The 10724-nt window shown below is 33.7% G+C and overlaps 1 pseudogene; it reads left to right on the top strand.

Annotated features, from left to right (window-relative positions):
* Positions 1-2506: 2506 nt before the first annotated feature.
* LOC137623861 (bestrophin-2-like) overlaps positions 2507-10724 on the top strand; it is a 257724-nt pseudogene continuing 249506 nt past the window's right edge.

The following is a 10724-nucleotide window of genomic DNA, read 5'->3' as shown; positions in this document are numbered from 1 at the left end:
TATTATTATTATTATTATTATTATTATTATTAGCTAGGCTGCACCCCTGGTAGAAAAGTAGGATGCTACAACCCCAAGGGCTCCAAAAAGGAAAAGTAGTCCAGTGAGGAAAGGAAATAAATAGATACATGAATTACAAGATAAGAAATGAATAATTGAAATAGAATATTTTAAGAACAGTAGCAACATTAAAAAAGATCTTCCACCAATAATCTATAAAAAAGAGACTTATGTCAACCTGTTCAACATGAAAACATTCGCTGCAAGATTGAACTTTTTCAAGTGTTATAATGACAAATCTGAAGAGATAAGAGGAAAAGTTGCTTTAAAAAGAATTCTTATAAAAGCTATATATAAAATTATTTTTTTTATTGAAGTCTGATTATTTTTGCGTATGAAATGAGAGAAATGTTTATGGCTCTTATCGAAAAAGGGAACTGACATAATATCATGAGTCATTTGGGGCCCAAATCTGGCAAAGACGTTATACGAAAGGAACATTTGCTAAAAAAAAAAAAAAAAAAAAATATATATATACCACCTACTACCAAAGGACGTCTCGTCCCGCCCACCCAACTGTCAAATTTTGTATCAATAATTTATCAATTTCGAAATTGTTGTATTTCTATGGCGTAGAATCCTCTCCAGAGTTGCCTGGAAGAGGCCACGATGCTAATCAAAATATTAGAAGAGAGTTCATCAAAAAGTGTTCACCCATTCGAATTAAAAAAAAAAAAAAAGATGATGAAGATTGGTGACTTCATCACCAAGAGTTTGCGATTTCTTTTTACCAAGGAAATGCAGATAAGATCACCTCCTCAGGAAATCCTTGATTAGTATCTCTTAGTCAATCTTTCTCAGTTAACAACAACAACAAAAAATGCAGAGGTTTCTCTGGAAATCCTTGATTAGTATCTCTTAGTCAATCTTCCTCAGTTAACAACAACAACAACAAATGCAGAGGTTTCTCTGGAAATCCTTGATTAGTATCTCTTAGTCAATCTTTCTCAATTAACAACAACAACAACAAATGCAGAGGTTTCTCTGGAAATCCTTGATTAGTATCTCTTAGTCAATCTTTCTCAATTAACAACAACAACAACAAATGCAGAGGTTTCTCTGGAAATCCTTGATTAGTATCTCTTAGTCAATCTTTCTCAATTAACAACAACAACAACAAATGCAGAGGTTTCTCTGGAAATCCTTGATTAGTATCTCTTAGTCAATCTTTCTCAATTAACAACAACAGTAACAAATGCAGAGGTTTCTCTGGAAATCTTTGATTAGTATCTCTTAGTCAATCTTTCTCAATTAACAACAACAACAACAAATGCAGGGGTTTCTAGTCTATTGCAGGACAGAGACCTCAGACTTGTTTTCATTCATGTCTGGGGTTTGGGCATCTTTTATCGCTACCCTGGGCTATGGCGGATTGGTGATGGTGAGAGACTTTGGTCTGATCGCTCACAGCAAACCAACGTAGCATGGGTAGCCCTGACTAGTAGAGCTTTGCTGATCATGGCGATACACGAACCTTTAACCACGTTAAGGTATCCACACTCGGAAAGGATTTGTAACCCTCATCACATTCTTAATTAACACCAATTGGTATTATAAGTTATGATTTGTTCCACTCTAATAACAATTGATTACAGTGTTTATCTCTTTCACGACTAATTTTCTTTGCCATTTCAGAGGGAAAATTTACAACTGATATCTACCAACCGTTTGTCACACGATGGTACATAGTAACGACATTTCATTTCTTGTATATATTATGCTTTGTATCTTCGCTCTCCCCTCGCACTGATAGGAACTTGAAATAACATGTCTGTTTTTCTCACCGTTAACTGTTAACCGGTGCGGTTGTCGGTTAAACATGAAATTGCATGTTATAATTTTATGTCCTTTTTGCCTGGAGTTTATGTATATATAAACGGATGTTCTGTAATAAATCCTGCCTTCTTAGTCACAGCCTCTCTCGGCTCGTCACAGATACTTCATCAATAACATGTAACCCGATGTGGGAGACCTTTGCTGTTATGATCAGCGTTTATAACTTATGCCAGAGTTTATTAGTGCGAATATATAAATGCTTTTAAAAATTTCGAAAGAATTCTCATGCCGTTTTGGATTTTGAAATTTATCAGTTCACTGAAATAATGTTATTTATGGGTTAAGCGTCCATATAGATTATAAGCAATGTTTATCTAAGAAAGCACTATAGAACAGAGAAACAGAGGTCCAGGAACCAAAGAAAATTTTCTAATTCCGCTAAAGAACTATCTAAGTAATCACTGAATTAATAATGAAGTAATAGCGGAGGAAATATCAGCGAAATGATTTGCGAGAACATTATTGCACCCAGGAGTGACGAAACAAATGGTTGTGCCCGGTAAGACGCTTACACCGCGCGCGCGGCGCCACTGGGAGCCAGCCCAGCACGTGGCACTGGTGACTGGCACCATCACCGAACCAGCCTCAGTCACAACGCAGATGTGCTGGAAGTAAGTTTGGAGAGCGCGACTCGCTGAGTGAAATTGCAGCTCGCATAATAAAAGCGGCAGTCTCTTGTTAATCTCAAAGGGGAGATTTTTAAGAAGTTTGATATTTATCTGTAAAATGAAAAGATAGTAGAAAGTGAATCAAAAGAGGATTTAACGGCGGATCCGCTGGCTGTGGCGTCTTCTACACGAAGACACCAAATAACTTTTTGTATTGTTGATTCGTTATGAGATGAAGGTAGGTCCTTTTTATCATTTTTATTTCACTGCATAATAGTATCTAGAAAACCGTCTTTCTCTCTATTTATCCGCAGTATATATTCTTAATGGTGACCCCTCTCTTTCTTTCTTTATATATATATATATATATATATATATATATATATATATATATATATATATATATATATATATATATATATATTATATATATAATATATATATATATAGACATATATATATATAAATATATACATATATATATATATATATATATATATATATATATATATATATATATATATATATATATATATATATTATAACTCCACATGAAACCATTTAAAAATAGATACCTTATATATGCCATATTTCGAGTATTGTTTTCTTGTCTGAACTTCAGCAGCTGACTCTCATCTCAACCTGGTAGTTTATGAAATTCATTATCCATAATCTACATATTAATCTCTGGCACCAGCGTTCAGTTAGGTATAATATATTTCACAATTCTCACCATCATTTGCATTCATTTCTTCCCAGACTGCACCATCCTGTACGAAGTATTACGTATACATTTTGATTACAAGTCTTGCCTTTACTTATCATAAGGTTCAATACTACACAGTATTCTGGAAGTTTTATTCCATCTGTGACCAGATTGTGAAATGATCTTCCTTATCTGGCGGCTGAATCCGTGGAACTTTAAAAGTTCAAACCTGTAGCGAATGCTTTTTCTGTTGAACAGGTTGATATAATTCTCATTTCATAGTTTATATATGATTGAATTTTTATAACGCTGTTACTGATGTTAAGATGTTTTATAATTATATTTCTCATTTAGAGTTTATTCGTTATTTCTCTGTCTCCATTTCTCGCTGGGCTGCTTTCCTTATTAGAGCCTTTGGGCACAGTATCCTACTTTTCCAACAAATAGGAGGGTTGTACCTTGGCTACTACTACTACTACTACTACTACTGATAATAATAATAGTATTAGAAATGATAATAATATTAATAAAATACTAATAGTAAGAGAAATTCTCTGCCTGGAAGGTTCTTTCTAGTTTAATCAGTAATAGATTACATAAGTTGTTACTATCATGTTCCCTTTAAAACCCCTCACTTTTAAAGGTGATAGTTATACCTTCTCCATCATGTGGCTTAATACCAATAGTATTCTAGAAGTTTTATTCCAGCTGTGACCAGATTGTGGAATGATTTTCCCGATCAGGTAGATGAATCTGTGGAATTTCAAAAGTTCAAATTTACAGCGATCTTTTTTATGTTGAACAGGCTGACATAAGTTCCCTTTGATAGTTTATATATGAATGATCTGTTTTAATGTTGTTACTGTTCTTAGTATATGTTATTTCAATTGTTCATTACCTCTCATAAGATTTTGTATTTCCTTTCCTCATTGGGCTATTTTCCCTGTTGTAGCCCTTGGGCTTATTGTATCCTACTTTTCCAACTAGGGTTATACCTTAGCTACTACTACTACTACTACTACTACTACTACTACTACTACTAATAATAATAATAATAATAATAATAATACCTGTCTTTAGCATCTTAAAAACATTATCACTGTTTACGTGGATTCACTTTTGGTGAGGAATTTTTGTTTAGATTTAAATCTAATTGAAACTCATGAATTCATTGTTACTTTGAATTTTCCAAAAATAACATAACTTTTTCAAAATATTAATATCTGATGATAGTTTGAACGTCAACAACAGTGCCAAGGAAAACCACAATAAGTGGTGTGTAGCGTAATGATAACCCATTACTTGACACTTTCCCGTACGACAGACAGCAAGTAACTAATAACCACATGACAACCTCAAATGAAAGATGTCAGAAAAGATGTAAAAAAAAAAAAAAAAAAAAAAAAAACTTCATGAAGATCAGTTGACAACTTTGTTCCTATCCCTGTTTATCATCTTGTATCGCACGTGATTCATACGCGCTCAGACGCTGTAATGTCATTGCTTTTTTTTTTTTTATCTCTCGCTCTCTCTCCCCACTGATAAAAAAACCGTTTAAGCTTGCCATCGCATGTTTCATATTGTTTGACTGTTTGTGACTTTGTTGCTCTTAACTGTTTGTATGCAAGTTCGTTTTCTGTTGAATAAACTTTACTTGCATTCACCTAGCCTCTCTGTTCGTACCTAACAGTCACCTCTTACAATTGGAATAAAGTGAATAGATATATCATTAATCAACCGTTATTCCTTCATTTAGCCTACGCTCAAGACTTTGCCATTATTAGGTGGGAGTTATTACTGTCATTAGCTACGTGATAATTACTTCCAATACTCTGTATATGTTGAGGGTATACTGCGATGAGTAGTTCTTAGGTTCTTAGTTGCTCCCAGTTTCTCGTTATATAAAAAGTGGTGTAATAGTCTTTCTCGTTACATAAAATGCGGTGTAATAGTCTTTCTCGTTACAAAAATGTGGTGTAATAGTCTTTCTCGTTATATAAAATGTGGTGTAATAGTCTTTCTCGTTACATAAAATGCGGTGTAATAGTCTTTCTCGTTATATAAAATGTGGTGTAATAATGACTGACATCGAACACATGATAAAGTTAGTCCTCGGAAACACAAGCACAAAAAATCCCAAACACAAATATACGCATTTACATCATCATCACCATTTCCTCCTATGCCTATTGATGCACAGGGCATCGGTTAGTTTTCGCCAGTTGTCTGATCTTGAGCTTTTAATTCAATACTTCTCCATTCATCATCTCCTACTTCGCGCTTCATAGTCCTCAGCTATGTAGGTCTGGGTCTTCCAACTCTTCTAGTGCCTTGTGGAGCCCAATTGAATGTTTGGTGAACTAATCTCTCTTGGGGAGTGCGAAGAGCATGCCCAAACCATCTCCATCTACCACTCATAATCTCATCCACATATGGCACTCGAGTAATCTCTCTTATAGTTTCATTTCTAATCGTGTCCTGCCATTTAACTCCCAATGTCCTTCTGAGGGCTTTATTCTCAAATCTACTAAATCTATTGGAGATTGTTTCATGATCATACTATGACTCATGTCCATAGAGTAACACCGATCTCAAAATGAAAATTTGGTCAGTGCAACTTTTAGCTTTTCTAAATCCTGCTTGGTCATCTCTCAGCTTTTCATCAATCTTTCCCTCCAGCCTCTTTAGAATAAGCTAGTATATATTTTCATAACAACTGACGTAAGTGTTATACCTCTGAAATTATTGCAGTCAGTCAAGTCTCTTTTTTTTGGCCATTTTCATCAATACTCCTAACTCCCATTCATCAGTTTTTGCCTCTTCATGCTACATTCTACAAAATAATCTTGTAAGTACTCTGGGAGTCACTTCATTTTCGACCAGTATCATCTCGGCAGTTACTCCATCATATCCAGGGGCTTTCCATCACTTCAGTGTTTTGAAGATAACTTCAATTTCAAACACACTGAATTCATTCATGGGCACATCAAGGTCTTCCTCAGCTTCAGTTATATCTACCAAATTATTCCTTTCATATCTCCTATTCATAATCTCACTAAAGTGTTCCATCCAACGTTGTCTTTCTTCATGTTCTGTTGCTATAACAGATACAGCTCCATTTATCTTTTTGATGGGTATATGCTTCTTTTTCTTTGCCCCCATAGAGATTTTATCAATATTTCTAGGAGCAATTCTTACACCATAGCCATTTCCTGAATTCATAGCTTTGTCAGCCTCATCTGCTTTACTGTCCAATATTCTCTCCAGTCATTCCTAGCTTTCCTTTTGACCTCACTATCAATGCTAGAATACTTAGCATGCTCTACCTTGTAATTTTCATTACTTCCTCGAAAACGTTCAACAATCAATTTCTGTTTTTGTCTCCTTTTTATAGTATCCCAAGTATCATTCGATATCCATGGCTTTCTTCTCGTAACTGCGAGTCCCAAGACTTGACTACCAACTGACTGATATATGTTCTTAATATCACACTATTCTTCATTAATTGTCTGCTTTTCGTCTCTTAAAGTCTCCAAGACTGCAAACCGATTCCTACATTCAATTGGAATTGTTTCTTTGTGTTCTCCTTCTAAATGTTTAGTTGTATCAATCCTATATATTCTATCTACCTTTCTGTTTGGTGCTTTCAGTTTTATTTTCTGTATGGCAATGAGGAGCTGGTGATAACTACCAATATCCACACCTATATAGCTTATTACATTTCTCAGAGTCCTCCTTCTCTCTTTATTAATGGCAATGTGATCTATTTGATTTGTGTAATTGCCACATGGTGAAATCCATGTATACTTGTGGATGTTCTTTTGTTGAAAAAGAGTACCCCAATGACAAGATTGTTTGCTGAACAGAAACTTATGAAATGTGCTCCATTTTCATTTGCAACTTCGCCAAGACCCTCGACACCCATCACATTTTCTATCCCTTTATTATTCCTTCCAACTTTAGTATTGAAGTCGCAAATCACAATCTATTAAACTCTGCAGTTCTTCATAGTATCCATCTTTCCTTTCTTCAGGGGAATCATTTGTTGGGGCATAGCAAACTATAATACTCATATTGCACTGCTTTGATTTGAACTTTGCTGGTAACGATCTACTATTTACAGCTCTCCACTCGGTTAATGCCTTTTCTGCTCTTGATATTATCATCATTCCTACTCCTCTTCCAACTCCATCTGATTATCCTGAGTAGATATAAATATTGCCTTGGTCTAAAGTTTCCTTACCATTCCCCTTACAACATGTTTCACTTCGGGCCAAGATATCCAAACCATATTTCATAAATTCACTCTCCACTTGCTGTAATTTCCCAATGTGATTCATGGTTCTAGCATTTCAATTACCTATTTTCAGTTTTTCTTTAGTATTTATATACCGGGAGATTCATAGCCCGGTACTGAGGCCATTCTTTTATCTTCTCTCTCCATGACTGACTAAATCCATAGAGAATTCATTGGCTATATAATTCAAAGGATAGCAAGTTCCTTGTGATGCGCAGTGCCTATCTAACTAAGGCAAGTGACCCCTGGCGGCCCATACTAATTCTGGTGAGATCAACCGCCAGGCATCAGGAGTAAAAGCCGAAGAGACAGTTTGTCCATCGTCTTAAACCCAATCTGTCACCCTGCTGCCTGTGACTCTCATTACTGCACCAAGTTGCTCATCCACTTATACGAGTATAACCGTTGCCAAACAGGAATTGCTAAGATATACCGCCTAGGACAGTATATATACCACCTAGTACGGTAAGATATACCACCTAGCACGCATTTACACATATATTCAAATACACACACACACACACACACACACACACACACACACACACACATATATATATATATATATATATATATATATATATATATATATATATATATATATATATATATATATATATATATATATATATATATATATATATATATATATGTATATATGTATGTATGCATAAGTGAATATTTACATTTTCATATGAATAAGAATTCACCTACAACATTAATAAGACAGAAATAAATTTATCTCTGTTCGTCACAGTGTATCCTATTACTGACGAGAGAGAGAGAGAGAGAGAGAGAGAGAGAGAGAGAGAGAGAGAGAGAGAGAGAGAGAGAGAGAGAGAGAGAGAGAAGAAGCTTTAGCTGAAAAAAATCTGGGATCAGAAGGTCATAGAAAATATATTGTAGTGGCCTATTGGAAACGTCCCTGCCTGGTGATCTGCCCGATTGGGGTTCGAGTTACGTTCAAGCTCGATAGTTTCTTGTAGTGTCTGCAACTTCACTATACTTGTGAGATAAGGAACCCCACACGTCTACTTTCTAAGTCATCTGCAGCCATTGCTTGGTCCTCCCTGGTCCTAGCTTAGGTGGAGAGTGGACTTGGGCACTGATCATTTGTATATATGGTCAGTCTCTAGGGCAGTGTTTCCCAACCTTTTTTAAATGATTAACCCAAAATTTTATTTCCAACTAATCAATGACCCCATTGACCATATACCCGGTAACATCGGATGTTGTTTTGCAGCCACCTGATAACTGTATGGATCATGTAGCCCGCTATTGGCTGCTTATAGTTAAGGATCCAAAACTAATGCAGCAATGTTAAAATTATTGAGTTTTTCTATAAAATAATTATTGCAGATTTTGTGCATGAATTATGACGATAATTATGGGAATGTGAATAACTCAGTTTCAGAACATCTTGATTACCCCAAAAATACGGGTCCATTACCCCACTGGGGTAATTTACCCAAGGGTTGGGAAACACTGCTCTAGGGCATTGTCCTGCTAGCGAAGGCCTCTGTCCTTTACCACTGCCATTCATGAGCAGCCTTTAAAATGAAATGGAGGAATAAGATGAGATATCTATTTTGCTGATGATTACCAAATAGAGTAAAAAATGTGAAGTATATTTTCATTTTAAAATGAACTCGTTAGGAAAAATCTGCGGAATTAATTATTCAAATTATGGAAAAATGTGAAATGGATGAGGTGTGGAAATTAAATAATATGGTTATAGTTATCAGGTTTTATGAATGTTCAGGAGGAAAGTTAATTAAGGAAGTATCTCAAAACCACCCTGACAGCCATAGAAAGTCTGCGTTGAAAAAGAAGGGTATCAAATAATAACGCTTTTTATATTTCATTCACTTACTGAAAAATTAATTTTATTTTCAATGATGCTTTTCATTTATCTTTCATATGTGTTAATAACTTGTTCTATTTTCATTTTTTTTATGCAAATGGTAGAGAACATATAGCCTACATTATATAGCAATTATTCTGATATAAAATGATTAATTGCAAAATAATTCATCGTTTTGGAAATCTCTCTCTCTCTCTCTCTCTCTCTCTCTCTCTCTCTCTCTCTCTCTCTCTCTCTCTCTCTCTCTCTCTCTCTCTATGTATATATCTATATATATATATATATATATATATATATATATATATATATATATATATATATATATATATATACATATATATATATACATATATATATATATATATATATATATATATATATATATATATATATATAATACTTATATATACATATATGAATATGTATATGCATATATATACATATATGTATGTATATATACATATGCATATATGCACATATATACACATATATGTAGGATTATACATATATGTATGTATATATAAATATGCGAATAGAGCCTACACACATCACTGAGAAATATGTTTGGGGAAAATATCCTATCGAAAAGGCAAAGCCCCTGAGATTACTAAGGACATGTATGAGACCTTTGTCCTGCAGTGGACTAGAAACGGCTGCATTTGTTGTTTTTATTGTTTGTTTTTTTGTGTATGTATGTATGTATATACATAAATAACACTTTACAGTATATATGTAAATACACATGTATGTATGTATGTATGTATGTATGTATGTATGTATGTATATACATGTAAATACACATGTATACATATATATATGTATATATATACATATACATATATATATATATATATATATATATATATATATATATATATATATATATATATATATATATATATATATATATATATATATATATATATATATATATATATATATATATATATATATATATAATATATATATATATATATATATATATATATATATATATATATATATATATATATATATATATATATATATATATATATATATATATATATATATATATATATATATATATATATATATATATAGAAACTCGCAGATAGAAACTCGCCCAGAATCCTTATCACACAGCGGGAGGTACAATTAACCATCATAAATTCTGTCCTGTAACATTAATACTCGTGATAATGATGACATTGACCGATAACGCTGGTGATGTCACGAATATTTTTCTTCAAGTGACAAGGACTCTTCAACTATCGTATCCTTCGCCTCCCTGACCCCTCCACCGACCTTTGATTTCCTTCTGAGGAAATATCCATGAAGTGGATATACGTCTAAACTAGAAGGGTTTACGAA

Source organism: Palaemon carinicauda, chromosome 30, assembly GCF_036898095.1.
Source record: "Palaemon carinicauda isolate YSFRI2023 chromosome 30, ASM3689809v2, whole genome shotgun sequence".
Lineage (NCBI taxonomy): Eukaryota > Metazoa > Arthropoda > Malacostraca > Decapoda > Palaemonidae > Palaemon > Palaemon carinicauda.
The sequence above is the reverse complement of the archived record's forward strand: the minus strand, read 5'-3'. Positions and strand labels throughout refer to the sequence as shown.